General features: G+C 40.3%; 1 long non-coding RNA gene across 1 annotated transcript in view; it reads left to right on the plus strand.

The window, feature by feature from the left end:
• Window positions 1–801: 801 nt before the first annotated feature.
• The window catches only part of LOC133235264 (uncharacterized), an 88,863-nt gene continuing 61,870 nt past the window's right edge, over window positions 802–27,794 (plus strand). The window contains exon 1 of the long non-coding RNA XR_009732505.1: window positions 802–1,053. This is a non-coding gene — a long non-coding RNA (uncharacterized LOC133235264). The remainder of the gene's footprint in view (window positions 1,054–27,794) is intronic.

The following is a 27,794-nucleotide window of genomic DNA, read 5'->3' on the forward strand; positions in this document are numbered from 1 at the left end:
TATGGATGTGAGAGTTGGACTGTGAAGAAGGCTGAGAGCCGAAGAATTGATGCTTTTGAACTGTGGTGTTGGAGAAGACTCTTGGGAGCCCCTTGGACTGCAAAGAGATCCAATCAGTCCATCCTAAAGGAGACCAGTCCTGGGTGTTCATTGGAAGGACTGATGCTAAAGCTGAAACTCCAATACTTTGGCCACCTCATGCGAAGAGTTGACTCATTGGAAAAGACTCTGATGCTGGGAGGGATTGGGGGCAGGAGGAGAAGGGGACAGAGGATGAGATGGCTGGATGCATCACCAACTTGATGGAGATAAGTTTGGGTGAACTCTGGGAGTTGGTGAAGGACAGGGAGGCCTGGCGTGCTGTGGTTCATGAGGTCTCAAAGAGTCAGACACGGCTGAGCCACTGAACTGAACTGAACTGAAAGCCTTGAGTCACACGGTAAAAATAAGCAAAAATAATTCACCTAAAGCAACAGAACAAAGGAGGTTAAATGAAAGTAATAAAATCCACAGAGTGGAGGCTCTGGAGAAAACTCCCAAAACAGAAAAAAATAGCTCCTCAAAGATTTTAGAGTGATTGGAAAGATGGTGGGGGGCAGGGGTGTAGTCCTATTTCCTAAATCTATCTCACTCTCCAGAAATTGACAGGAGTCCACAAAAGCTGAGGCTTCTCATAGACTCAGTAACCTAGACATGCAGGTACACCAGCGTGTTTCCTTGCCTTTGCTTCACTCCTGACCAAAGCACTTTGAAAAGGACGCTGGGAAAGCAGCTGAACGTGTCGTGATCAGCTACGTATCTCCTGCGGAAGTGAAAGTCCCATGACCGGAAGTGAGGGAACAGCCGCTGTTTCCCAGGCGGTGCTTGTCCAATGAACACCTTTATGTGAGCTCCGCAAGTTAGACACTTTCAAGAGGAAACGAAAACTCAGGGATTCTAAGGTAGCTCTATGCTACCTCCAAGAGCGTCCAGCAGGAGAATGGGGAGCCCTGGACAGTCCCCACCTGGCACCCTCCAGACAGAGCTATGAAGGAAAGGCTTGAAAGCTACAAGGTATGTGTGGAGGAGGGTGGGGAAGGGCTAAAACCATTTCTGAGCTTCTGAAATTGGCACAGTTTTCATCAAGAGAAACATTAATACCGAGTGAGAACTGTGTCAATTTAAGCAGAAGCCTACCTGCCAAGTCAGACTATGCCCATCCCTCGGCCCACCACGACATTGTTCCGGGTCTGCCATGCCTCTGTTGGGGAGAAGATAGGAAGAGGAATAAGTTAACAGCAGAACTAACATCTGCTTCCAGCTGGGTGACCTACTTTGTGAAATAGGGCACGTGAATGCAATCATGATCTTTAAGATTTCTTAAGCTCTGAAGAAATTATACAGTGCCTTGATTCTGCCTGCAGCCCCGTTGAAGATCACATGTGCTTGCTAGTAAATTTCTGCTGCCAGAAAGAAGGTTCTGAAGTCACTCTAGCACTAACTTCAGAACCTGTTCCCTCGCAACTTAAGGACGGAAACCTTGAACTTCTGAATTTGCTGACCTGTTTGAAACGAGGTGGGAGGAAAAGTATTTTAGTAAAAGATCCTGCTTAATCTTTGGTGTGTTCCTCAATCTCAAATGAGTGGAATTGCAGTCGTTGGGCAGTTTAGCGAGATTCTTTATAGCAAGCTTGGCTCCTACCGGCGGACTATCACTCTAAAAACACTCTGGGAGCAATTACACACTCAGTAACACCTTATTAAGTAGCAATTTTATCTAACCTTACCCGTTTCTTTCTAAGTGTGAGAACGAAGGGAGAAATGAAATAAAATATATTGTGAGGCTCCATATGCTCTCCCCTTGGACAGTATGGAGAGCGTTAGGGTGGCGTAATACATGCGTGAGTGCCATGCAGAAGTTGAGGGAGGGGAATTTTGGTTAACACTGCCCACTCTCCACCACACACACTTCAAGTCAGTCCCGATTCCCAATGCTGACAGAGAAATGGGGAGGTGTGAGAGGGAAATAGCGACTTGCTGGCGCCATCCCCATTTCAAGCAGCAAATGTGCATGTAGCACTAATCCTGTTTTCCAGTTGGGGGTCTTAACCTGAGTCAAGAAACAACTGAGAAACAGCATGAGATAGTCTCTTGAGGGGACAGTGATCAGCTGTTTCTTTATTCTCATTTCATCTTAATTCTTGGCGGTAAGATTTTTTAAATTTCCTGAACAGACCTAAATTAATTTATGACAAACTACGCCAGTGTAATCGGTGCTGAAACAAATGCATACAGATAAGTAGGGAGATAAAATGAATGTGCAACTAGAAGACCCCAAGATAATGCATTTAAAATGTTTTTACTGACATCTTTCCCGTATAATGATTCCAAAGTACTTAGTAACAGATTTGCTTTCCTTTTTATCCTCCCTCCTTCTGCTTTCTCTATTTCCTGAGGCCAGTGAAGAAAATGAAAAAAATGTAAATAATGAATATACTTGGATCCCTCCACCTTCTCCTTCTTAATGCTGGAGTCTTGGTTACTATTCCCTCTGCCCTTAGTTCTGAAAGCTTTGTTGCCATTAATCATGAGACCTAGTGAATATCATTATTACTTTTTTTCCTTGATGATTGAGGGTAAAGTCTTGACGAGGACAAAACTAAATTTTAGTTTTTCAAAGGTCACTTATTTTAGGCATTGTCTAGCTTAAGAGACAATACTGTATTTTGGACCCAGACTGTGCGTCCCTAGCTGCCCCAGTGTTACCATTTACTGGGCACATTTCTTAATCTTCTGCCACTATTTTCACCCATTCAAAACAGGGATGGTAATAGTATCTACTTCCTAGGATTATGTGGAGGTGAAAGAGATTTACATGTGGGGGGAACATAAAACCATGTCTGGCATGTAATAGGTCCGCACTGAAAATTATAGAATTCATTTAGGGAACCAACATTTCTTGAGTACCAAGTGGTATGAGGAATTTTTACGGGCATCTTTAAAGGAACAGGCCCAGAACGTGCTATTCAGGAAAAATTGTACACTAAACAATATTTTGGTAGTGTTTTTTTCATGTTGTATAACATAATTTTCAAAACAGGCTGCATACTATTCTGCAATTTAGCTAATCCGTTGGACAATTAGATTGTTGGATGTTCCCCTTTTAGGTGTGAATGTAGCTGTTGTAAACATTTGATCAAATTGATCATTCTTCAGTTACTTAAATGTTTGCATTCTATTCTGTCTTTTAAAAATGTTTTCAGGCATGTTGCCTGATACGTTTTGATGCATGTTGCTAAATTAGTGTAGGTTCCCTAATTTGATTTTTTGGTGGATTTGTACTACACCAGAATGCCATCCATAATATCTTCCTCTTTTGCATATTACCTTCTTTTTTTTCTTAGACTTACTTTCTTACTTGGTCTTCTGGCCTCTTTTTTTCCTTTTGCTGGAGGATGGGTAGAGTGATGCTTAGTCACTCAGTCATGTCCAACTCTTTGTGACCCCATGGACTGTAACCCTCTAGACACCTTTGTCCATGGAGATCCTCCAGGCAAGAATACTGGAGTGGGTGAGTTGCCATTTCCTTCTCCAAGTAGAGAAGTAGGGTAAAGTGGGATAGGCAGTTAATCTGGGCTGACTGGAAACAAAATAAGCTGATTGGCACCTCCCCTGATCTGACTCCCATCTAATCCACACAGGTGGTATCAAAGGTGTCATCTCCCTCCAGGCTCTGAGATCATTCTGTATCCCTTGCTGGGAGAAACACTGTAACTAGATCTTGATAACTCAGTGTCAGGTCACACTTCTTCAAGCCTCACTTGCTTATCTTTGTGTAATCTTGTCATGGGTTTGGGTAGTGGATTCTCTGCCTTTGCGTCCTGTGTGAGACCCTCCTATGGTTCTCAGTTTAGCATCCTGCTTCAGTGGTGGTTCTGTCTTATCCCAAAGCTTTGTAGAGCCTGTTTCTCTACCATCTTGTTGACCAATTATGTAGATACTACTTCTAGTCCTGGGTGTATTCTACCTACCTCTTTTGCACTATGGAATCAGACTTGTCATCAAGTCCCAGTCAGCCCAAATCTGACATGAAAGGAGAAAAAAATAAAAGCAGCCACGTCATTTCTTACTTCCTTGTTCTGATCATCTATTACTGAGTGTAACCAATCACCCTGAAAGTTAGTGGCTTAAAACAACAGTAGCTGTTTCTTTATTTGTCATGGTTTCTCTGGGTCAGTGCTTTGGGAAAGGCCCAGCTAGGCAGTTTGGCTTAGAGTGCTTCATGCAGTTGCAGTCAGAGGTGGCTGGGACTGGAGTATCTGAGGGCCAGCTAGACATTTCTTTCTCAGGGTTTCTCCATGCAGTCTGTGGATCAAGTAGACAGGGCCTCCTCGTAGCATGACACCTTCAGGGCTGTGGGAGTTCTCCCACTGTAGCTCAGGGCTCTAGGAAGAGTGTTCTGGTGAAAAGGGCAGACATGAAATTTTATGACTGACTCTTCCAAGTGGTATTGTGTCTGCCATTTGCTACTGGTTGAACTGTCACAAAAGCCCAGTCACATTCAAGGAGAGAATTAAATTCTGTCTCATGATGAGGAGTGTGGCCGTCTTTGGAAAATGTGATTGACCACATCCCTCTACCACATCCTCTTCTCAGCGTTCCTCCAGCACAATACACTGAGGTCTTTGGAGAAATGGGTAGACATTTTCCTCTCACCTAGGTAAGGGATTTCTCTGCATCTGTTAAACCAGATCATGTCTCCTTCCATTCCCTAGAAGGCCTTTCTCAACTCTCTACAGTGCTGTCTTTGCTTCTGAGCTATGAAATAACAGACATTGGAATACTGCCTTATATTTTACAAATCACAGTGCCAGATATTCCACTTTGTATCTTTATTCATGTTGTACTGGTCTGTGTGTTTCCCTACCTAGGAACAGGAATCCTCATTATGAATCTTGGTGTTACCTCCCACCCCTACCATCTCCGTAGCATGGAGATCCACATTAGCTTTACATGGACAACTGCTGAATGAAAAAATGAATGAATGCATGAGAATTAAAAAAAAAAAGGCATAAGCATGTGCTGAAAAACATAATTCACTAAGAAAACTGGGCTTAAAAATGCCTTCCTTTAAAACTGTATTTGGCTCAAGATATCCTTTTTTAGTGGGCAGTCATATGGTCACAAAGTTCTAAGTCCTGCTGTTTACCCTGGGCATCCCTTGGACTTCGCTGCCTTCTAAGCTTAGCAGACCAGTTAAAGCAGAGTTTATGGTCCAAGAGAGTGTAAATTAAGGGGCTGGGATACAGCATTAGACATATGGTCTCCTAGGAATTTAGATCTTCCTGTAGTAGGTGGAATTTGTAACATTCTGGCCTCTAGGACCATATGGTTGTATTTAGAGATGCCAATAGAAATAAATACTTGACTTCCAATGCAAGATTCTTTTTTTTGCTGGCCCTCCCAAACAGCCATAGAAGTTTCCTGTGCAAAATTTAAAAGGATCAAAAGGACAGAATTGACATTTAGTTCTCATCATTTTACTGATTTGTTCGTGATCATTTAACATAGGGTATAGAATGGGTTCATCAAGGGCCAATCCCGCTGAGGGTCAGTGACCCTGAGCCATCCCTGAGGTGAGCAAAGATATGTACCTGATCTGTACCATATGACTCTGCACTCTTAGCTGTAGCTGACTAGACTGGGTTCATTCCACATCTCAGACAACAACTTGGGCCAGTGGCTTAAGAAATGGCTTGGTTTTATAAGATCTGCTTTAAATAGAAATGAAGCAAAAAGAAACTCTTCTAGCAACAAACAACTGGAAATTAAAATTACAAAAACAATGCTATTTACGCAGCATTGGAAAAATGAAATACTTAGGGGGTAAATTTGACAAAAGATGTTCCAGATCTGTCTACTGAAAACTACAGAACATTGCTGAGAGGAACCACAGGTGATACACAAAATGAAGAGAGAACCCATTACATGAATTGGAAGATTCATTATTAAAGTGCTGATTCTCCCAAATTAAACTATAGTCTTTGTAATCCCATTTGAAATTCCAGCAGATTGTTTTAAGAGCCAAAAGAAATTAAAAAAAATAGAATTAAACTAACATACCTGATTGTAAGATTTACTGTAAAGCTATAATAATCAAGACAATATGGTATTGAAGCCAAGGTAGATAAGTAGATTAATGAAGTAGAATACAGACTCCAGAAATTGACCCAAGAATATCTGATTAATAGACTTTCTGACAAAGGCCCCTCAAAAGGCAGTTCAATGGAGAAAGAACAGTTTTTCCAACAAAGTGTTGCAGAGCAATTGTATATCCATGTGCCACAAAATAAACCTCAGTCCATACCTCATACTATATACAAAAATGGACTGAAAATGATCCACAGACTTAAATGTAAAACCAAAAACTGTAAAATTTCTATGAGAAAGCAGGAGGACCTTGTGACCTTGAGTTCAGTGTATGTTTTAGATATAACATCAAAAGCATGAACCATAATAAAATTAATAAATTAGACTTCATCAAATTATGATTTTCTTCTATTTTAAAGGAATGAGAAAGTAAACCACAGAGTGGGAGAGAATATTAACAAATCATATACATGGGAAAGAATTTATATCTAGAATACCTAAAGAATTCTCAAAGCACAACAAGAAAACAAATAACCTAATAAAGTGGGCAAAAGATTTGAATGTGTACTTCAGCAATGAAGATGTACAGATGGCAGTTAAGCACATGAAAAGATACTCAACATTATTATTCACTAGAGAATGCAAATTAAAACCACAAGTAAGTAGCATCGCACTGATTAGAATGGCTAAAGTTAAAAAAAGATTGACATAACAAGTGTTAGTGGGGGTGTGGAACAACTAGAACTCCCATACATTGTGTGGGAATGTAAAATGGTACAACCATTTTGGAAAAGAGTTCAGCAGCAGTTTCTTAACAGTTTAAATATGCTCCTCCTATGAGACCCAGCTGTTCCAATCCCAGGTATTTACTGAATCACAACGAAAATGTGTATTTATACAGAGATTGTACACAAATATTCATAGAAATCTTATTCATTGCTAGTCAAATAACTAAAAACAATACAAATAGCAATCAATAGGTAAATGGATGAACAAACTGTGGTATGTCCCTGTAGTGGAATACTGTCAGGCCACAGGGAAAAAGAAATGGAATATTGCTATAGGGCAATGTCATGGATGAATCTCAAAATAAGTATGCTGAGTAAAAGAAACCAGACAAATGAGTACATACTGCATAATTCTTTTTATAAGAAAGTTTAGAAACTACAACCTAAACTGCATGTGAGAATTGCATGGGGGTAGCGAAAGGAAGTAGAGGCAAAGAGAATTAAGAAAAGATTTAGGAAATTTGGGGAATGACAGATATGTTCACTCTTTTAATTGTGATGATAAATTCACAGATGTGTGTATATGTAAAAATTCAGCAAACTGAATTTTAAATGTCAATTATAACTCAATAAGTGAAGGAGGGAAGGAAAAAAAAGAGAGAGGGAGGAGGAAGGGAAGAAAGGAAGGAAATGAGGAAAGAAAAGGGGGGAAAAAGAGGGGAAAGAGGGCGTGAATGTGAGACCAAGCAAACCAGGAGAAACAGAGACTGATCAAGAAAGGCTGAGTTATGCCAACAGCAGGACTCTAGGGGACGCTGAGCAAACCACAAGATAACCAGACGGCTAAGGTGTCTTAGATCCCAGAGGGGTCCAGTTAAGTCCTCATGAGGAGCGACAGTCAGTTCCCTGTTCTTGATGAGATTCTATTATTTCTCCTTTTCTCTCCTTAATTAAGCTGTATCTTTGCCTTTTGTGCTTGTCTCACAGTTCCCAGACTGGGATACATGTAAGTCTTCACTTTGAGTTTGTAGATCACCCTATGAACATGGGACAGGGAGAAGGAGAGGGCCAGAGACTACCTTGCCTTCCTCTGGAAGGATGTTCATACTTGAAAGCTGGTGCTTCTCCAACTGGCTGTTGTGCCAGACAGTAGCGTCACTCTGAAAGCTACTGGAGGGCAGGGACTGTATTTATCTTTGTGTTCAGCACAGTGATGAGCTAGATAGGTGCTCAATACATGCTTATTAAACATATATTTGAAATTAGAAGAGAAATTGCCTCATGTTCGGTCACAGGGGAAGCTTCCATCCTGACTTTATAATGCTCAAAGAGAATTTCCATATAAACCATTTAGAACTATCTGATTTCCAAGTTCTCTCACTCATTCATTTCACAAACATTGATATTTATTGAGTACCTGCTATATTCTGGGGTCATTCCATTCAAAGTAAGCTATGAACAAGTAGGCCTAAGCTCTGCCTTTATGGAGTTTAGTTGGGGAGACAGAAAATAAATGAGGCAAATAAGTAAAGCTTGTAGTGTATTACATAAGTACTTAGGAAAAAAAGATAAGTGTAGGAAGGGGTTTAGGGAGCACCACGGTATGGTGAAGGTTATAATTTTATAAAGGATGAGCAGGAGAGGCTTATAGAGAATTCAAAGGTCATACTTCCAACTGGAATGGGTTATGCTACAAAGGGAATTTATTAGTTCACCTACGTATAATGAGTCCATCCCTAAGCACAGCTGGATGTGGTGTCCTGTTTCATATCTTGACTTTGCTTTCTTCTCTTTGGTTTCAACATTGAGCTGGTAGTCTCCCAGTAACAAGATGGCTACTGGATTTGCAATCTCCTAACTCAGAGGTCCTAGGGAAAAGACGTGTCTTTTTCAATGGTTCCAACACGTCTTGATATTCAGTCTTATTGGTCTAGCTAGGATCACATGGAACTGTTAGTATGCTAAGTATCTGGGCTCAGCCAACTATGTGCTCTGGGGTGGAACTTGGAAAGTGAGGTCTGATGATGCAAACGCCAAATACTGAAGTGTTAAGGTAGGGGGTTTCCACCGAAAGGAATCACAGGAAGGCATTTACAACAAATGAACACCATCCCAGCCCTTACTTGGGGAGGAAAGGCTGCATACTGAGGCTCACCAAGTATCTGCTCTGTGTCAAAGCATAAAACAGCCATAGGTCAGAACTACACAGGGTGCTTGGGTTCCTTGCAAACCATTTCTCTGCTGGGCATTAACCTAAGAGTATCTATAGATGACCCTTCCTTACGTATGGACCGACCATTCCAAAATGCTTAATCCTTAGGATCTCAGATTCCAAGGTGATATTGTTAAATTGAGAACTGAAATATGTCCGAAGCAAGGGAGATGGATTATATTGTAGAGGCTTGATGTCAGGAGTAGAGTGTTTACAATGGATTTCCTAGTGAATCCACTCCAAGATGATTCCAGGTTGTAAAGTGACTACTATATAGGTGAGGATGCTAGATGAGTAGGCTAGAGTCCCATAATCCTTTTAGATTTCTGTTCCCGTGAAGCAGGAGAATATAGCAGTTAAGTGCATAGTTCAGAGTCAGAGAGATATGGGTTATAAATCCAGTTCTACCACTTCTCCTGAATAAGTTGGTTTACCTATGTCATGCCTTTGTTTTCTCATTTATAACATGGGATATGCCTAAGAGCTGTATCATAGGATTCTTCAGTTAATACATATAAAGTCTTAGTTCTTACTGTCATGATCATTACGACTTATGGCCCAACAGGTAAGTCAGGGATTGTCCACGTGGTATAATTTGGAGACAATAGAAAGCATGTACTCAAAACATCTTCCCTACACACCTGCCTTGATTTCTGAGGTGCCCATGCTCTTTCATGCCTTTGGTTTGAGGAAGTGTTTATGTATTCTGGGAGTTTTAAACGTTCTAACAGTTGTGCTTCAAGGACCACTAGGCAAGGGAAGGGGTGAGGGGATCAGATAACCCTTGGTCTTCTCACCTACTATCTCCAGCAGAGCAGTCTTATCTGTTTTACAGACTGACTTCTACATGAGGGGCTTGCTTAGAGAGTTCCATGGGCAAAGGAGCCTGGCAGGCTACAGTCCCTGGGGTTGCAAGGAGTTGGACATGACTGAGCAACTTGCACTTCTACCTGAGAATTTCTTTAATGAGGATTTCTGTGGCTGAGAAAAAGTTTAGAAATGACTGCATCAAAGCATCATTGACCCCTGTTAAAGCATCATTATATCATCTGGAGAGGGATTGAGGGTGTTTTACTTGAAGAAGAAAAACCACAGGTGAGATGATGCTCACTGTTTTCATGAAACTGGTCATCACCATGTGGGGTCAAGAGAATCAACATGAGGCTAATTTCACCTTGGTGGGTAAAAGAGGATGATCTTTCTAACAATTCAAGCTGTTCTTCCAGTAATTCATTTTTAGGATAGAGGTACACTGCTGTCTTTGGAGACATCTTAGCAAAGGCTTTAGGCTGTCAGAGATAGTACTGAGGGGGTTCCCTCAAGAGTAGAATAATGGACTGGGACTGCCAAGGTTTATTTTAAACTGTAAAATTCTGTCATTCTGAGTAACACAGGAAGCTATTAAGGTGTTATACCCCCATGTACTTCTTGGTGAAATTTTATCACCTATGTTAGATTCTTAGAGTATGACTTTAAAAGAATGTACCATAGACAGTTGAATTTTGAACTTATTTTAGACTTAGAGAAAAGTTTTATGAAAAGTTCAAAAAAAGTTTCGGACTTGCCTGGTGGTCTAGTGGTGGTTAAAAATCTGCCTGCCAGTGCACGGGACATAGTTCAGTCCCTGGTCTGGGAAGATTCCACCTGCCCCAGGGCAGTGAAGCCCGCGTGCCGCAACTACGGAGCCCGTACTCTAGGCCCGCTGAGCTCCAACTGCTGAAATCCATGCCTTAGAGCTTGTGCAGCAAGAGAAGCTGCCACAGTGAGAAGCTTGAGCACCCCAACTAGAGAGTGGCCCCTGCTTTCCAGAACTAGAGAAAGCCTACGTGCAGCAACAAAGGCCTAGTGCAGTCAAAAATAAATTTAAAAAAATTTTTTAGAAAATTTTAAAAAAGTTTTCATTATCTCTCACCCAGCTTCTCTTAATGTTAATATCTTGTATAACTATAATGTAGTGATCAGAACCAGGAAATTAACATTGGTGTTATATTGTTAACTACATTAGAGATCTAATTAAAATTCCATCAGATTTTTCATTATAGTCTTTTTCTTCAACAGTGAAAAACTAGGTTTTATTATTTACAGTTATCTTTTGTTATTTGATCAATGTTAGCAAAAATGACATGAGGTGGTTTTAAAATTATTAACTGTTACCTCTTGAAAGAAACATGTTTCCTGTAATTTGTGGAGCTCTATTATCCAGAATCATGTAATTTTAGAGTTTAGATGTCATCTCAGCAGTCACAGTTTCTCTTCTTCCTCTTGAGGGAATCCCTTCAGTATGGTCCCTGACAGCCCATCTTGGGGAACTCCGTCTCATGGGTTTTGTTCAGAAGTATATTGTCACTCAGTTAACAGATACCTATTTAGCACCTAGCTAAAGGTATATATCAGACATTAGGGATACAGAAATAGTAGATATGACTCTTGCCTTCTAGAAATTTGTACTCAGAAGGAGAGAAACACATGGGCAATTATAATGGAGCAGAATGTGGGATAAGAGAAGGAAAGCAAATAATAATTAGATGAGATCACATCAGTTGCTCAGTCGTGTCCGACTCTTTGTGACCCCATGAATCGCAGCACTCCAGGCCTCCCTGTCCATCACCAACTCCCGGAGTTCACTCAGACTCACGTCCATCAAGTCAGTGATGCCATCCAGCCATCTCATCCTCTGGCGTCCCCTTCTCCTCCTGCCCCCAGTCCCTCCCAGCATCACAGTCTTTTCCAATGAGTCAACTCTTGGCATGAGGTGGCCAAAGTACTGGAGTTTCAGCTTTAGCATCATTCCTTCCAAAGAAATCCCAGGGCTGATCTCCTTCAGAATGGACTGGTTGGATTTCCTTGCAGTCCAAGGGACTCTCAAGAGTCTTCTCCAACACCACAGTTCAGAAGCATCAATTCTTCGGTGCTCAGCCTTCTTCACAGTCCAACTCTCACATCCATACATGACCACAGGAAAAACCATAGCCTTGACTAGACGAACCTTTGTTGGCAAAGTAATGTCTCTGCTTTTGAATATGCTATCTAGGTTGGTCATAACTTTCCTTCCAAGGAGTAAGTGTCTTTTAATTTCATGGCTGCAGTCACCATCTGTAGTGATTTTGGAGCCCAGAAAAATAAAATCTGACACTGTTTCCACTGTTTCCCCATCTATTTCCCATGAAGTGGTGAGACCGGATGCCATGATCTTCATTTTCTGAATGTTGAGCTTTAAGCCAACTTTTTCACTCTGCTCTTTCACTTTCATCAAGAGGCTCTTTAGTTCTTCACTTTCTGCCATGAGGGTGGTGTCATCTGCATATCTGAGGTTATTGATATTTCTCGTGGCAATCTTGATTCCAGCCTGGGCTTCTTCCAGCCCAGCGTTTCTCATGATGTACTCTGCATATAAGTTAAATGAGCAGGGTGACAATATACAGCCTTGACGAACTCCTTTTCCATGGGATAAATGCTGGGGTAGGATAAATACTATGGGAGCATAGAGTGGGTACCTCACCCTTCCTGGGGTATCAGAAAGACTTCCAAGAGAAGATGCTGGGTGAGCTGAGTGAAGAAGGATTGGATCCCTAGAATCAGTTCCTCCAAAGTCTCCTCCACATCCTCCATCTTCAAGGAGTCTGATTCTGAAAGTGGTCGGAGGATCGATCTCTCATTCACATACACACACACACACATATATACCCCCACACACATACATATATATTCAGTGAGCTAATTTATTAAATCTGTAAGGCACTTTACTGCTATTGCTTGTTATTTCATTGACATTTGGTAACAACCTTGGCAGATCTAATGGGTGGTGTTTGGCTACTGTGAGGAGAAAGACTATAAGAAGGCAAGAGTGGAAGTCATGATCCAGGCCAGAGATGATGTATCTTGGACATAGAGAATGAGAAATTAGACTAGTGTCTGTTGGGTCCCTTGGTAGCTTTGGGATCTTGGTCAAGGTACTTAACCCCTCTGAGCCTCTGTTCCATTATAGATCCAATAGGATTAAGAATGCCTATTTCACTGAACAAATGTGAGAATTCAGAATAATATGTAAATTGAGGTCATGCATTAAGGAATATGGCTGCAATGTTTATTACTTATCTGTCAGGGTCCCAGCAGGAAACAGATGGTGCACTCAAATGTGATAATTCAAAGAGGGTTTAATTATGGGACAATTTTCAAAGCTTTGGGCACGGTTTAGGAAAACTCGTAAAGAATAATGTTGTATTCTAGAAGTCCTGATCATGTCTAGGCCTAAAAGGACAACCTGGGGAGTGGTTACCAGAGCTAGGAAGAAAAGTTTGAGTACAGAGGGCAGTCATAAAAGGGGATGAAATGTACAGCCTGGTGGCAGTGGTTAATAATACCATATTGTATACTTGAAAGTAGATCTTAAATGTTCTCACTACCACTACCAGAACAACAAAGGTAATTATGTGAGGTGAGGGATATGTTAACTATCCTTATTGTAATTATTTTGAAATAAGATGTGTGTGTCATATCATCATGTCTGTCTAAAACTTCCACAGTGTCGCGTTTCAGTTATATCTCCATGAAGATAGGGGTGGGGAGGAGCTATGATGGTTGGTTGAAAATAGAACAAGACTGAAAGGACCCCTTCCTTCTTCCCTTAGATCTTCTGCGGGTGTTCCCCCCTTACCAACCCCAACCAAAAGTCAGGGAGAGGGTCCAGAAACTCTTTCTGTCATCCTTTCAGTTCAGGCTTCTGGAATAGAAAGCAGGGCTTGAAGGATGCGGAGTGGCTCTGGAGGGGCAAATAGAAGGAATCTGGTTCAAACCATGAGGCAAATGGAAAAATTCTCAGAGAGGGAAACCAATGAGAAGATACCCTCAGAAGGGTCCACTGTACTCCCAACTCATTGTCAGGTTGGCCCATCTTTAACTGGAAATGTCCCCATCTTTTAAGGGGACATTTGTTATTTTCCTTTCCAGTCTCCATTGTCCTTTTTTCTAGCAGCAATACTTGCTGTCCGCCCACCCCGCCACCCCACCTCAGAGGATTCATTCTTCCCCTATTGTCAGTCTGTATGGTTGGAATGGAAGTCTGTCCTGCAGGGCTGTGTGTGTCCCAGGCCTGAATCAGTCAACGTGCTCCATCCTGCTGTGTGTGGTGGTTGGTCCAAGACCAAGCACAGGGTTCAGTTAGAACCTGGCAGCCACAGTGAGTCTTTTCTTAAGAACGTGGGAAAGCGTCGGGAGGAGCTGCTGCTCCCATCCTGCCATCAGGAGGGACAGACTTTGGGTCTGAAAATGAAACCAGTCTGTCAGAAAACCAGCGTGGGAGCCCTGAATCCAGCTGTGCCAGTGCTGATGGAAGCATCACCACTGAACTTGGCAGTTAAGAAAGTCAGTGAATTGTATTTGCACTGTGTTGTTTTGAGTTGGATTTTTATGTATACCAAAAAGAGTCCTGATGTAGCAAATGCCCCACACGTTACTTTTTCCTAGTAATAATTTTAATGTAAATGTGAATTTAAAACTAAGTGTTAGCCAGGGTCATCGTTGTTAGAAGCTGTTGCATACATCCTTTACTTCATACTGTACTCCTTGAAAGAACAGTATTAGTGATAGTCTAGCATAGCATAAAAGCAATTCACATGGTAATCAGCTGTAAATGTAATAACAGGGTAGTTGAGATTTGTGTTTTAAAACACATTCTTGCACAATTATTTCCCCCATTAAATTCATACAGAAAACTGAAGTTGGAAATCAGGATTGATAGCACATATCTGCTAAGTGGCTGTCTGGGTAGAAAATTTAAATCGTGCTGAAAGTTAAAATCCACTATTTAACTGAATTGACAAAATAGTAAAATTCCAATTGATCTAATTCCCAGTGGCTGGTCTTTTAGATTAAAAAAACAAAAACAAAAACTATTATTTGGGAATTACAGGGCTCTCTCTCTAAATAGTTGATCAGCTGTTCTTGTTTAAATGCCTTTTTCAATATAATTGTTAAATTTTGGCTCATTGAATTTTAGAATGCAAGAAGCATTTTTAAAAACATGACTTTAAAATTAAAGACTTTTAAAAGTCAGTTCTTTACCTTATTTTTGCTTAGAGATTTAGATAGAAGTTGTTTTCTCCCATGACATAATAAGAAGGGCTTTTTTTTTTGGTAACAGCTTGAGATATAATTCACATGCCATAAAATTCACCCTTATGAAATGTTCAGTTCATTGGTTTGCACTATATTAGCAAAGTTGTGCAGCCATTGTTACTATCTATTTCTAAAACATTTTTTATCTTCCCATAAAGAAGCTCAGTACCCACTAGCATTCTCCTCTAGTCCCTTCCCACCCCAGCCCCTGACAACCACTGATCTTTCCGTCTCTATGGATTTACCTATTCCAGAGACTTCATGTACATGGAGTTATTCAACTTGCGGCCTTTTGTGACTGGCTTTTTCACTTAGCATTGTGTTTATTTTTTCTGGCACTGGGTCTTTGTTGCTGTGTGCAGGCTTTCTCTCGTGGCCAGCAGGGGCTTCTCTTTGCTGCAGTGCCTCAGCTTCTCTTTGCGCTGGCTTTTCCTGCCGCAGAGCACAGACTCTTGGTGCATGGGCTTAGTTGCTCTGCGGCGTGTGGAATCCTCCCAGACCAGGAACTGAACCCGTGTGCCCTGCATTGGCAGGCGGATTCCTATCCACTGTACCACCAAGAAAGTCCAGCATCATGTTTTCAAGGCTCATCCATGCGGTAAAACTGGAACTCTTTTGCCTGAGCTTTCAAGAGATAGTGATTTGGTAAGATGCTGGTGCTAGTCTCCGTGCATCCTCTCCGCTCTGCTTCACCAATACATTCTCTACACCACAGCAGAATGATTTGTTTCATCTGCATCAGTTGACGGCCTTTGCATCTTACCTACCCTCGGCATGGCCCAGTAGGCCCTACCTGGCTGCCCTGGCCCAGCTCGCCAGCTCCCTCAGGCTCCTCTGTTCTCTCTGCATTCTGACGTGCTCCCTGCTGCCCAGGGCATCTACTCATGCTCTCCCTTCCACCTGCAGCTGGTTGTCTTCTGTCGCTTTTAGTTAATTCCTTCGATTCCTTCTTTAGATCTTGTGTCACTTCCCTAAGTTCAGGTCATGTTCCTCAATTATTTTCCTTCATAGCACTTTTTCAGTTTCTAATTATACCCCCATCATTGTGACTGTTTCATTAACTTTTATATCCACCTACTAGACCATAAACTTTCAGAGAAGAGAGCTCATATCTGTGGCTCATTAAAAAAAAAAAATCTATAGTTCCTGGCTATAGGAGGTGCTCCCCTTGCCTCAAAGAATTTCTAAACTATTTTCGTATAGTTTTCATGTTTAGGGTGTTTATGAATAGTAGAATACTCTGAATATTGGAAACTCTGTCAATTGGAATATTGGATTGACCTTTACCTGACTAGGCTGTGTAATCAAGTTCACTGTTCTTTGTTTAATGTTGACCACACTGGTCAATAACAGTGGGTTAGAATCATGCAGAGAGCAAAGGAAATTGGGAGTTAACATTAAAAAAACAACAACCTGAATTTTGAATTAAAACAAGCCTCTCCCCCACCTTCTCCCTTATACCTTTTTTCTCTCTCTCCTTCCTTCTCTCACAGCCAGAGGATAGCATCTTTCTTTTCCAAATGAGAATTAGCACATATATATGTTTTTTTTTAAAGCAAACCTATATTTTTATAGAACAATAAATGATATGATCTCATCTTTTTACATGGTAATTATATTGGAAAAGTGCTTTAAAGTTTTACATACAGTTGATTTAAATGCCTTTAAAAACATATAATAAACAATGGCAGATTTCCTCTTACAAAGAATAATTGATATCCCTTGGGATCAAATAAAATGTTATGGGAAATCCTACCTTCACAGATGTTATAAAACTTAAGATCTATACTAAATATCAATCTATACTAGTTCCTCTTAGCTGGGATAATTCTGTTCCTCCTTTCCCACCAGGGTATATTAGGGAATAGTTTTTGATAGTTACAACTAGGAATTGGGAAACTATGGGTATCTAGTGTGTAGAGGCCAGTGATTCTGCTAAACATTCTGTGATGCTTAGGACAGTTCTTAACGTATTATCCAGACCAAATGTCACTAGTACCAAGGTCAAGAGACACTGTTGTGTATAAAATAAGTGTTTTGAGATGTTATTAACATAAAACTAAATGGTAATTTATTCCTTTGTTAATTAAGTTTATGGAAATTCCCGAATAGTAAAATGCCTTCCTTTGTTCACTAAATCAGCATTTCTTTAGCCTCTCCTTCATTCCAGCACTGGACTAGGCACTGTAGACACTTGGTGAAAATGATTGGCATTTACTCTTCTGCTTACAGTCAGAGAGACAGTCGTAAAATTTGGCATTTAATACATATGGGAAAGGTTAAAGGGTCACAGGGTGCTCTGGTCACAGAGTGCTCTGGTCATATATACTAAGAACACTCCTTTACCTGGGTTTCAAACAGGCTTCTGAGAAAACATGATACACCTGGAATGCATCCTAAAGAGAAAGAATGGGCTTCATTGGCAGAGGGACTAGCACAGCAGAGAAGTGTGAAGCAGAATTCGCAAGCTATCTGATGTTAGCAGTGAGCGTTCCCAGCAAGGCGAGGGAAGAGACAAGGCTGAAGGGGTAGGTAGGACAGTGATGGAGAGTCTTGTGTGCAGACTCAGGACACAGGTTTTAAGCAGCAAAGCAATATAGTCTAATTTGCATCTCATATATCTAACTCTGGCGCGTCCCAGGTAGCTCAAATGGTACAGAATCTGCCTGTGTGCAGAAAACCCAGGTTCAGTCCCTGGGTCTGGAAGATTCCCTGGAGAAGGGCATGGCTACCCACTCCAGTATTCTTGCCTGGAGAATCCCATGGACAGAGGAGCCTGACGGGCTACAGTCCAAGGAGTTGTAAACAGTCAGACAGACTGAGCAACTGACACACACATGTACAACTAACTGCCTACCCTGAAAGTGATGGATTTAAAGGGTTAAAATTGGATGCAGGGGAAGCAATTAGTAAGCTATTTCATAGTCCAGGTAAGAGATCATGAGTGCCTAGACTTAGGCAATGGCAGTTGGATGGAGAGGATCACTTGGATTGAGAGATGTCAGTGAGAAAGAACCAGCAGAGTGGTGCTCTATTGGATGTGAGAGCTGAGGGAGAAGGAGGCCTCAGGAAGGACTCACTGGTGTCTGGTTCGGGCAGAATGAGGACAGGAAAGGAAAAGCCAGTGATAATTTTGTTGTGGACATATTAAATGATACATATTTGAAACTCTTAGAAGGGGATGACGGAGGATGAGATGGCTGGATGGCATCACTGACTTGATGGACATGAGTCTGAGTGAACTCCAGGAGTTGGTGATGGACAGGGAGGCCTGGTGTGCTGTGATTCATGGGGTCGCAAAGAGTTGGACATGACTGAACAATGGAACTGAATTTAAAAGGGCTAGAGACATTGATTTCGGAAGTCTTTAAATTAGAGATAGCAAGGGAACATTTCATGCAAAGATGGGCTCGAAAAGGACAGAAATGGTATGGACCTAACAGAAGCAGAAGATACCAAGAACAGGTGGCAAGAATACACAGAAGAACTGTACAAAAAAGATCTTCATGACCCAGATAATCACGATGGTGTGATCACTGACCTAGAGCCATACATCCTGGAATGTGAAGTCAAGTGGGCCTTAGAAAGCATCACTACGAACAAAGCTAGTATGGAGGTGATGGAATTCCAGTTGAGCTCTTTCAAATCCTGACAGACGATGCTGTGAAAGTGCTGCACTAAATATGCCACCAAATTTGGAAAGCTCAACAGTGGCCACAGGACTGGAAAAGGTCAGTTTTCATTCAAATCCCAAAGAAAGGCAATGCCAAAGAATGCTCAAACTACTGCACAATTGCACTCATCTCACATGCTAGTAAAGTAATGCTCAAAATTCTCCAAGCCAGGCTTCAGCAATATGTGAACTGTGAACTTCCTGATGTTCAAGCTGGTTTTAGAAAAGGCAGAGAAACCAGAGATCAAATTGCCAACATCCACTGGATCATGGAAAAAGCAAGAGAGTTCCATAAAAACATCTATTTCTGCTTTATTGACTATGCCAAAGCCTTTGACTGTGTGGATCACAATAAACTGTGGAAAATTCTGAAGAGATGGGAATACCAGACCACCTGACCTGATTCTTAAGAAATCTGTATGCAGGTCAGGAAGCAGCAGTTAGAACTGGACATGGAACAACAGACTGGTTCCAAATAGGAAAAGGAGTTCGTCAAGGCTGTATGTTGTCATCCTGCTTATTTAACTTATATGCAGAGTACATCATGAGAAACACTGGACTGGAAGAAACACAAGCCGGAATCAAGATTGCTGGGAGAAATATCAATAACCTCAGATATGCAGATGACACCACCCTTATGGCAGAAAGTGAAGAGGAACTCAAAAGCCTCTTGATGAAAGTGAAAGTGGAGAGTGAAAAAGTTGGCTTAAAGCTCAACATTCAGAAAATGAAGATCATGGCATCCGGTCCCACCACTTCATGGGAAATGGATGGGGAAACAGTGTCAGACTTTATTTTTCTGGGCTCCAAAATCACTGCAGATGGTGACTGCAGCCATGAAATTAAAAGACGCTTACTCCTTGGAAGGAAAGTTATGTCCAACCTAGATAGCATGCTCAAAAACAAAGACATTACTTTGCCAACAAAGGTCCGTCTAGTCAAGGCTATAGTTTTCCTGTGGTCATGTATGGATGTGAGAGTTGGACTGTGAAGAAGGCTGAGTGCTGAAGAATTGATGCTTTTGAACTGTGGTGTTGGAGAAGACTCATGAGAGTCCCTTGGACTGCAAGGAGATCCAACCAGTCCATTCTGAAGGAGATCAGCCCTGGGATTTCTTTGGAAGGAATGATGCTGAAGCTGAAACTCCAGTACTTTGGCCACCTCATGCGAAGAGTTGACTCATTGGAAAAGACTCTGATGCTGGGAGGGATTGGGGGTAGGAGGAGAAGGGGACACCAGAGGATGAGATGGCTGGATGGCATCACTGACTCGATGGACGTGAGTCTGAGTGAACTCCAGGTGTTGGTGATGGACAGGGAGGCCTGGCGTGCTGCGATTCATGGGGTCGCAAAGAGTCGGACACGATTGAGTGACTGAACTGAGCTGAACTGAACTGAGTGCATCAGTCCAGTTCAGTTGCTCAGTTGTGTCCAACTCTTTGCGACCCCATGAACCGTAGCATGCCAGGCTTCCCTGTCCATCACCAGCTCCCGGAGTCTGCGCAAACCCGTGTCCATTGAGTCGGTGATGCCATCCAACCATCTAATCCTCTGTTGTCTCCTTCTCCTCCTGCCCTCAATCTTTCCCAGCATCAGGGTCTTTTCCAATGAATCACCTCTTCGCATCAGTTGGCCAAAGTATTGGAGTTTCAGCTTCAGCATCAGTCCTTCCAATGAACACCCAGGACTGATCTCCTTTGGGATGGACTGGTTGGATCTCCTTGCTGTCCAAGGGACTCTCAAGAGTCTTCTCCAACACCACAGTTCAAAAGCGTCAGTTCTTTGGCGCTCAGCTTTCTTTATAGTCCAACTCTCACATCCATACATGACCACTGGAAAAACCATAGCCTTGACTAGACGGACCTTTGTTGACAAAGTAATGCCTTTGCTTTTTAATATGCTGTCTAGGTTGGTTATAACTTTCCTTCCAAGGAGTAAGCATCTTTTAGGCCAGAACTAAATTCATGAGAATGGATGAAACTGCTGAGTGAATAGAAAGAAAGGAAGTTGATCCAAGAATGGAGACCCAGGTGACCCAAGGATAGAAAGTTATAAGGTGCTAATTATTTTATGTCAATATATATGCATGCATATGTAGGTATCAATATTTGTGTGTATATATGTAATATTTGTTAGATTAGGAAAAATACAAAAGGCACAGAAGAAAAGGAAATATATGTAATATTTGTTAGATTAGGAAAAATACAAAAGGCACAAAAGAAAAGAAAAGTTGTAGAAACACACTGTTCGGATTACCTCTGTTAACATTTTAAACCAGTTAAAAGTTAAGCATAAACAGTGCTGTGATGAACATTGGGGTACATGTGTCTCTTTAAATTCTGGTTTCCTTGGTTCATCACAGCACTGTTTATAATAGCCAGGACATGGAAGCAACCTATGTCCATCAGCAGATGAATGGATAAGAAAGCTGTGGTACATATACAAAATGGAGTATCACTTAGCCATTAAAAAGAATACATTTGAATCAGTTCTAATGAGGTGGATGAAACTGGAGCCTATTATACAGAGTGAAGTAAGCCAGAAAGAAAAACACCAATACAGTATACTAACACATATATATGGAATTTAGAAAGATGGTAACGATAACCCTGTATGCGAGACAGCAAAAAAGACACAGATGTATAGAACAGTCTTTTGGACTCTGTGGGAGAGGGAGAGGGTGGGATGATTTGGGAGAATGGCATTGAAACATGTATAATATCGTACATGAAACGAATCGCCAGTTCAAGTTTAGTGCATGATACTGGTTGCTTAGGGCTGGTGCACTGGGATGACCCAGAGGGATGGTACGGGGAGGGAGGAGGGAAGCGGGTTTGGGATGGGGAACACGTGTATACCTGTGGTGGATTCATGTTGATGTGTGGCAAAACCAATACAATATTGTAAAGTAATTAACCTCCAATAAAAATAAATAAATTTATATTAAAAAAAATAAAAATGTAATGAGAGAAAAGAAGAAAAACAAGTTAAGCATAGCATTGTGGGTTGAACTGTTTTCTTCAGAAAGATACATTGAAGTCCTAACCCCCAGGACCTGTGAATGTGACTTTAATCAGAAATAGGTTCTCTGCAGGTGTAATCAAGTTAAGATGTAGTCATATGGGATCAGAGAGGGGTAGATCCTAATGCAGTCACAGGTGTCTTTGTAAGATAAGAAAAAATTTGGACACAGACACACACAGAGGTGAATGCCATATGACAACAGAGGCAGAAATTGGGGTGTTGAATCTACAAGCCAAAGAATGCTAAGAATTGACAGCAGGCTGGAAGCTAGGAAAATGGCAAGCGAGAGATTCTCCCCCAGAGCCTCCCAAAGGGAACCAACCCTGCTGACACCTTGCTCTCAGACTTCCAGCCTCCAGAACTATGAGAAAATAAATTCGTATATTGATAATCCACCCAATTTATGGTACTTTGTCATAACAGCCCCACAAAACTAATATACATGGTTGGGTTATATAAAAATAAACATAGAAAGCTAATGATAAGTGAAAATATCTCTTTTTAAAAGTTCATGATATACTTTAGAAATTTATCTACATCAGCACAAACAGAACTACTTCTTCCTTTTAAGCTGCTAGCCAGTGGGAATACTAATATTTGGTGGTTGGGAAGAGAAGGAGAAGAAAAAATAGGGAGGGAGGTAGGAGGAGTATTAGCTAAAAGTAGCTTCTTGAAGGTTTCAAGAAACCCTAAGTAGTCAGTCAGTACAATGGAGAAATAGATCCAGGAAAATCAGGACTAAAAATATTTTGGTTATGGGCACCATGGAAATCTTAGGCAATCAGTCTAAGAACTTCTGCGGAGCTAGAGTAGCAGAAACTAACATTAAGTAAAAGATCTCCATTCTTCACATGCCTATTCTCTGAGGTAGGACAAAATTATGAACAGGACAGTTGTGTAGAATGATATATAGGGGAACGTGAGGTACAACAGAAGATTGAGATAGGAAAGAATTGATTACATAAGGTATAAAAAAGCAGTGTTTTATTTTAGCATGGTTTCAGAAGTCAACACTATAGATACATACCCACCTTGGGCCCTGTCTGAAAAGGTATCAGAAAATAAGTCCCTGATGCTGGGAAATATTGAGGGCAGAAGGAGAAGAGGGTGGCAGAGGATGAGATGGCTGGATGGCATCACCAATGCAGTGAACATGAACTTGGGCAAACTATGGGAGATGATGAGGGACAGAGCGGCTTGGCATGCTGCAGTTCATGGGGTCGTAAAGAGTTGGACACGACTAGGCGACTGAACAACAACAACAAATTTCACCTCTCCTAAGGTTGCCTGCTGTCAGGATTGAGAAAAACCATGTTTTTAACTATATAAATGTACCCTTCTAACATTGAGCACTTACACCATTCTGGGCACTCTGCCCTAAGGATGACCTCATTTTATGCTCACAACCCGCTGTGAGGCAGGGCCCTTCAGAGTCCTCATTTACAAATCAGGAAACACATGCCCACATAAATTATTTTCTAAAGTCAGAAAGGAGAGGTGCTGGAACACAAATCCCAGGCCTTAATCACTAGATTCTGAAGCATAGCTGGGGTGAGGAAGGGAGAGAAGATAGCATTCCCCTCTCATTGTTTAGGGGTGAATGGCTGCCAACAAGAACAAAGTTCTAGCTGCACTGTGTCCAAACAGCATTGTCTAACCATCCTAAGCTGATGGAGATAATGGAGGAGCAGGAAAACCTCTTAGCTAGATATTTTCAACTATAGGTAAAAACAACAGTTCATGAAGGCTTCCTGGAATATTGTAAAATTTAACTTTGTCTCTTACTATGTAATATGATTGCATAACATTCTCATTGCCTTCAAAAAATACAAGCCATCAGCAGAAAAACTGAGTTTGATTCTAAGACCCAGTATAGAGGACAGTCTCTTAGCCACGTTCATCTCAGATATGAACTTGCTGAGAGGGAGTTGTGGGGGTCAGAGTGTAGGGGTCTAGAGCAGAGACCTCTGGATGCAGTGGCCCCCTCTACTTTACACACATAGATGAAATGCTTTCAAGCGAACGGGCTATATTAATAAGCACAGCTGACCAAAACCTCTTTCCATCCCAGCTCCTAAAGAAATACTTTTCTTCACTTCGATAGAAGAACAAACTTTGAGGTAGTGTTTTTATAAGTAAATTTCTTTACTCTGCCTATAAGTGCTGTTCAATTGTATTTCTAATAAGGCATGGACTAAATAATACGTATAGTAGTTTTACATTAAATAGAATCATGGGCTCTGTCTACACAATGGCAGTTTTTATTCACTGCATTGTCTTACCTAAAATGCTCCTTCTCTTAGATTTTGATCTTTTAAAGGCCAGAAAGAAGGTTAAGTAAGAAAAAAGAGAAAGGGGATAAGAAATAAAGCCAGTGCTTTTGTTGCACATAGTCATGGGGGGGGGTCACTTTTTATATAGTTATCACCCTGTGCTGGGCTGGCAAGTCAACTGTGGTTTGTCTGGAAATCCCCACTGCGATACACCAGAACAAATGTATTTATTGCTATTTTTTTGCTGGTAGAATATTTATAAGGGAAAGTCAACTCCCAGGTTAGGAAAGAGCATCCGTGTCCCTTATAATGCATACTTGTTAATTCATTTCTCTGATTCTTCTGAGTCACTTAATATGCCTGTAATGCAAGGAATACTCTCTGAATGCATGAACCCTATCATAAAGTAGTAGTGGCAAGAGTGTTAGATAAATCTAGGAGATAATGAAACTTGACTTACCTACCTCACAGGTTTCTTGGGGGGATAAAATGAAATAATGGATGTGAGCATGTTTTTAAAAAGCAAAAAGTGCTGTAAAATTCAAGGTAGTGTTTTTTTGTGCCTTGGCTGCAAAATTGTTTTCTATCACACTCACAGTTTATTAGCTCTTCTACACACATATGCAAATGGAAAAAGCATTCTTGCTGCTCTTTCTCTATCCTCAAGAAATGAGAAAATTTTCTGTTCCTTTATGAAGGTAGCATCATTTAGATTGTCATGAAATTCTCAATTCCTCATTTAGTGTTTCTACACCATACAAGGTGAGTTTTAGATAAGTACATTGCTCATTCTCTGAGGCCCAGTCATCTTTGCACAAATCTAAACAGCACAAATGAAAGCATCTTTCTGGGAGTAACATCTTTGGGTCAGTGTCATTAAATTAATACCATAATATATCAACATGTCACCTATGTGAATAATAATATACCCACACGTAATTTATAGATTTCTCCCCCCCTTTTTTTTCCTGAAATGGAGGCCACAACGATTTCAGACTCCCCATTCAAATGTATCTTCTTAGTCTTTCTAAGTCATAATTATTTTTTTTGTCTTAGCCAGTAATTTCTTTAACTCAAATAGCTGTCCATCTGCAAAAAGAGATTGAAGAAATAATGTAATAATACAGGGGAATGATTTTCGTTTTTTAGCAGTGTGTAGCTTTTTATAAATAAAACCAAAGACATGAAACTAGAAATAAAATGAAAATGTAGGCTGTATATATTTTTCTCCGAATGCTACTTGGGTAAGGAATGAGTCCCCAGATGAAAGCAGTATGAGTCATTTCAAATCTAACAACCTCATATTATCATAAAATTGTGTTGATGTATTTGTAAAAATCTATGAAGAATTCTATAAGGGGCTTTTGATCTTGACAGGATCCAGGGGTAGGGATGCAGACTGAAAAGGAATATTTGTGTTTCTTATCTAGTGGATTTTGCAACATTGTCACATTTAATTTACTAATAAAAGAGGTATCAGATTTTTAGACTAAATTAATAAGGATGAGATTTGAAGGCAAAAATAATTGCTTTTCCTGCATGGAATGTTAGAACTGAGAGGGGATTTAGCATCTAGTGTAAGTATGAATTTTTCCACATCTCAGTAACATTGCTAATTAGTCTCTGCATTCCTTCCTGCTAAGCCTGTAGATGACCCCAGGATCCTTTTCAACACAGACCTGCAGGCAGCCATTACTAGGCAATTAGAGATGACATATGAGTGAAATCTTTATCAATCCTCTTCTATAGAACATTTCAAATAATCATCTTTAATTTCCTTAAAAAATATGTCACAAATACTTCGTGTGCATTATTACGTTCCAGACATTGGGTATACACACAAATAGAAAAGACCTGAATCTCAGCCTTAAAGAGTATATAGTTTAGAGAGAGGAGAGTGGAGCTAACAGGTGATTAAAATATAGCATACCAAGAGCCATAAGCTACACATAGGAGGGCCTCATAACACAGCAGATTATACCTGTCTTTATGTTGAATATACAAGCAGAAATTATTCAGGCAAAGCTGGAATGTTCTAGGATAGCAGTTCTCAACTTTTTAAAAAATCTCAAATCCCTTTATACTCTCGAAAGTTATTGCAGACTTCTCAAAAAGTTAAAGAATTAGTGTGTAATCTAGCAATTCTACTTCCAGGTATACACCCCAAAGAGTTAAGAATATAGTCTCAAACAGATACCTGTATACCAATGTTCATAGCAACATTATTCATGAATTAGTCTACTGTATGAATGAATGTATTACAATTTGCTTATCCATTTACCTGTTAAGGGACATTTGGATTATTTCTGTATTTTTTTAGTTATTAAGAAAAAACATGATATGGATTTTTATGCCCAAGTCTCTTTTTGGAAATATGTTTTCTTTTCAGTAAGTAACTAGTTGTTCAGTGGCTTGGCCATAGAATAGCTAAGTGGTTTTCAGCTGGGGACAATTTTGCACTCTGGAGGACATTTGACTGTGTTGGGGACATTTTTGTCATGAATGTGGAGGTGCTAGTAGCATCAGACAAGTAGAGGCCAGGTATACTTCAAAACATTTTGGAATGCACAGAACAGCTCCCATAGCAAAGAACCATCTGACCCAAAATCTCAGTAGTGTTGAGGCTGAGAAAACTTGGTTTAGATACATATTTAAAATTTAAGGAAACATCTAAACTCTTTTATAATGAAATTGTACAATTTTGCATTCCCAGCAACAAGGTTTGAAAGTACCAGTTGTTCTGCATCCTTGCCAACTCTTGGTATTGTCAATCTTTTTAATTTTAACCATCCTGTGAGGAGTAGAATAGCATTTTTTTGTGATTTTAATGTACGTCTTCTTGGTCACTAATAAAGTTGAGCATCTTTTTATTATGGTGATTTAAGAGTGCTGTATATATTCTTATTTTGCCTTTTTTATTGTTAAAGTATTCATAACATACAATTTATCATTTTAGTAAAGTACGCAGTTCATTGATAACTTTATTCTTCATTCGAGATCTTTATTAAATATTTTCACTCAATCTGAGGTTGGCCTTTTCAGTTTCTCTCCATGATCTTTTGAAGAGCTGTGTTTTAAATTTTGTTACAGCCTAGTTCACCAATTTTTTTCTTTATGATTAATGCTTTTCCATTGTCTTATCTAAGAAATATTTGCCTACCTCAAAAGGTGAGCTATTTGTGAAGGTATTCTACATTTTTTTTCCAGAAGTATCATCATTTAGTTTTATGTTTAGGTCTATCTTTCATTTCAAGTAAATTCTGTATATAGTGTGAGGCAGATGTTGAGTTTCATTTTTTCCTATACAGTATATTTTGATCCAGCAGAGTTGATTGAAACAACTCTTTTTTCACCCCATTGAATTATCTTGCTATTTTTGTCTTAATTACAGTAGGTTTATAGTAAGTCTTGAAATCAGATGAGAGTCTTTCAATTTAGTCTTTTTACAGATGTATTCTAAACTCTGAAATTCCAAATAAATATTAGAATTACTTTGTCTGTTTCTACAAGTGGAATCTTGACAAGATTTTGATCAGGATTGTTGAATCTAGATTCATTTAAAGAGAACTGACATTTTAGTAATACTGAATCTTCTAATCCATGAAAATGGTATGCCTCTTCATTTATTTATGCCTTCTTTAA

This window comes from Bos javanicus, chromosome 22 (assembly GCF_032452875.1).
Source record: "Bos javanicus breed banteng chromosome 22, ARS-OSU_banteng_1.0, whole genome shotgun sequence".
Taxonomy (NCBI): domain Eukaryota; kingdom Metazoa; phylum Chordata; class Mammalia; order Artiodactyla; family Bovidae; genus Bos; species Bos javanicus.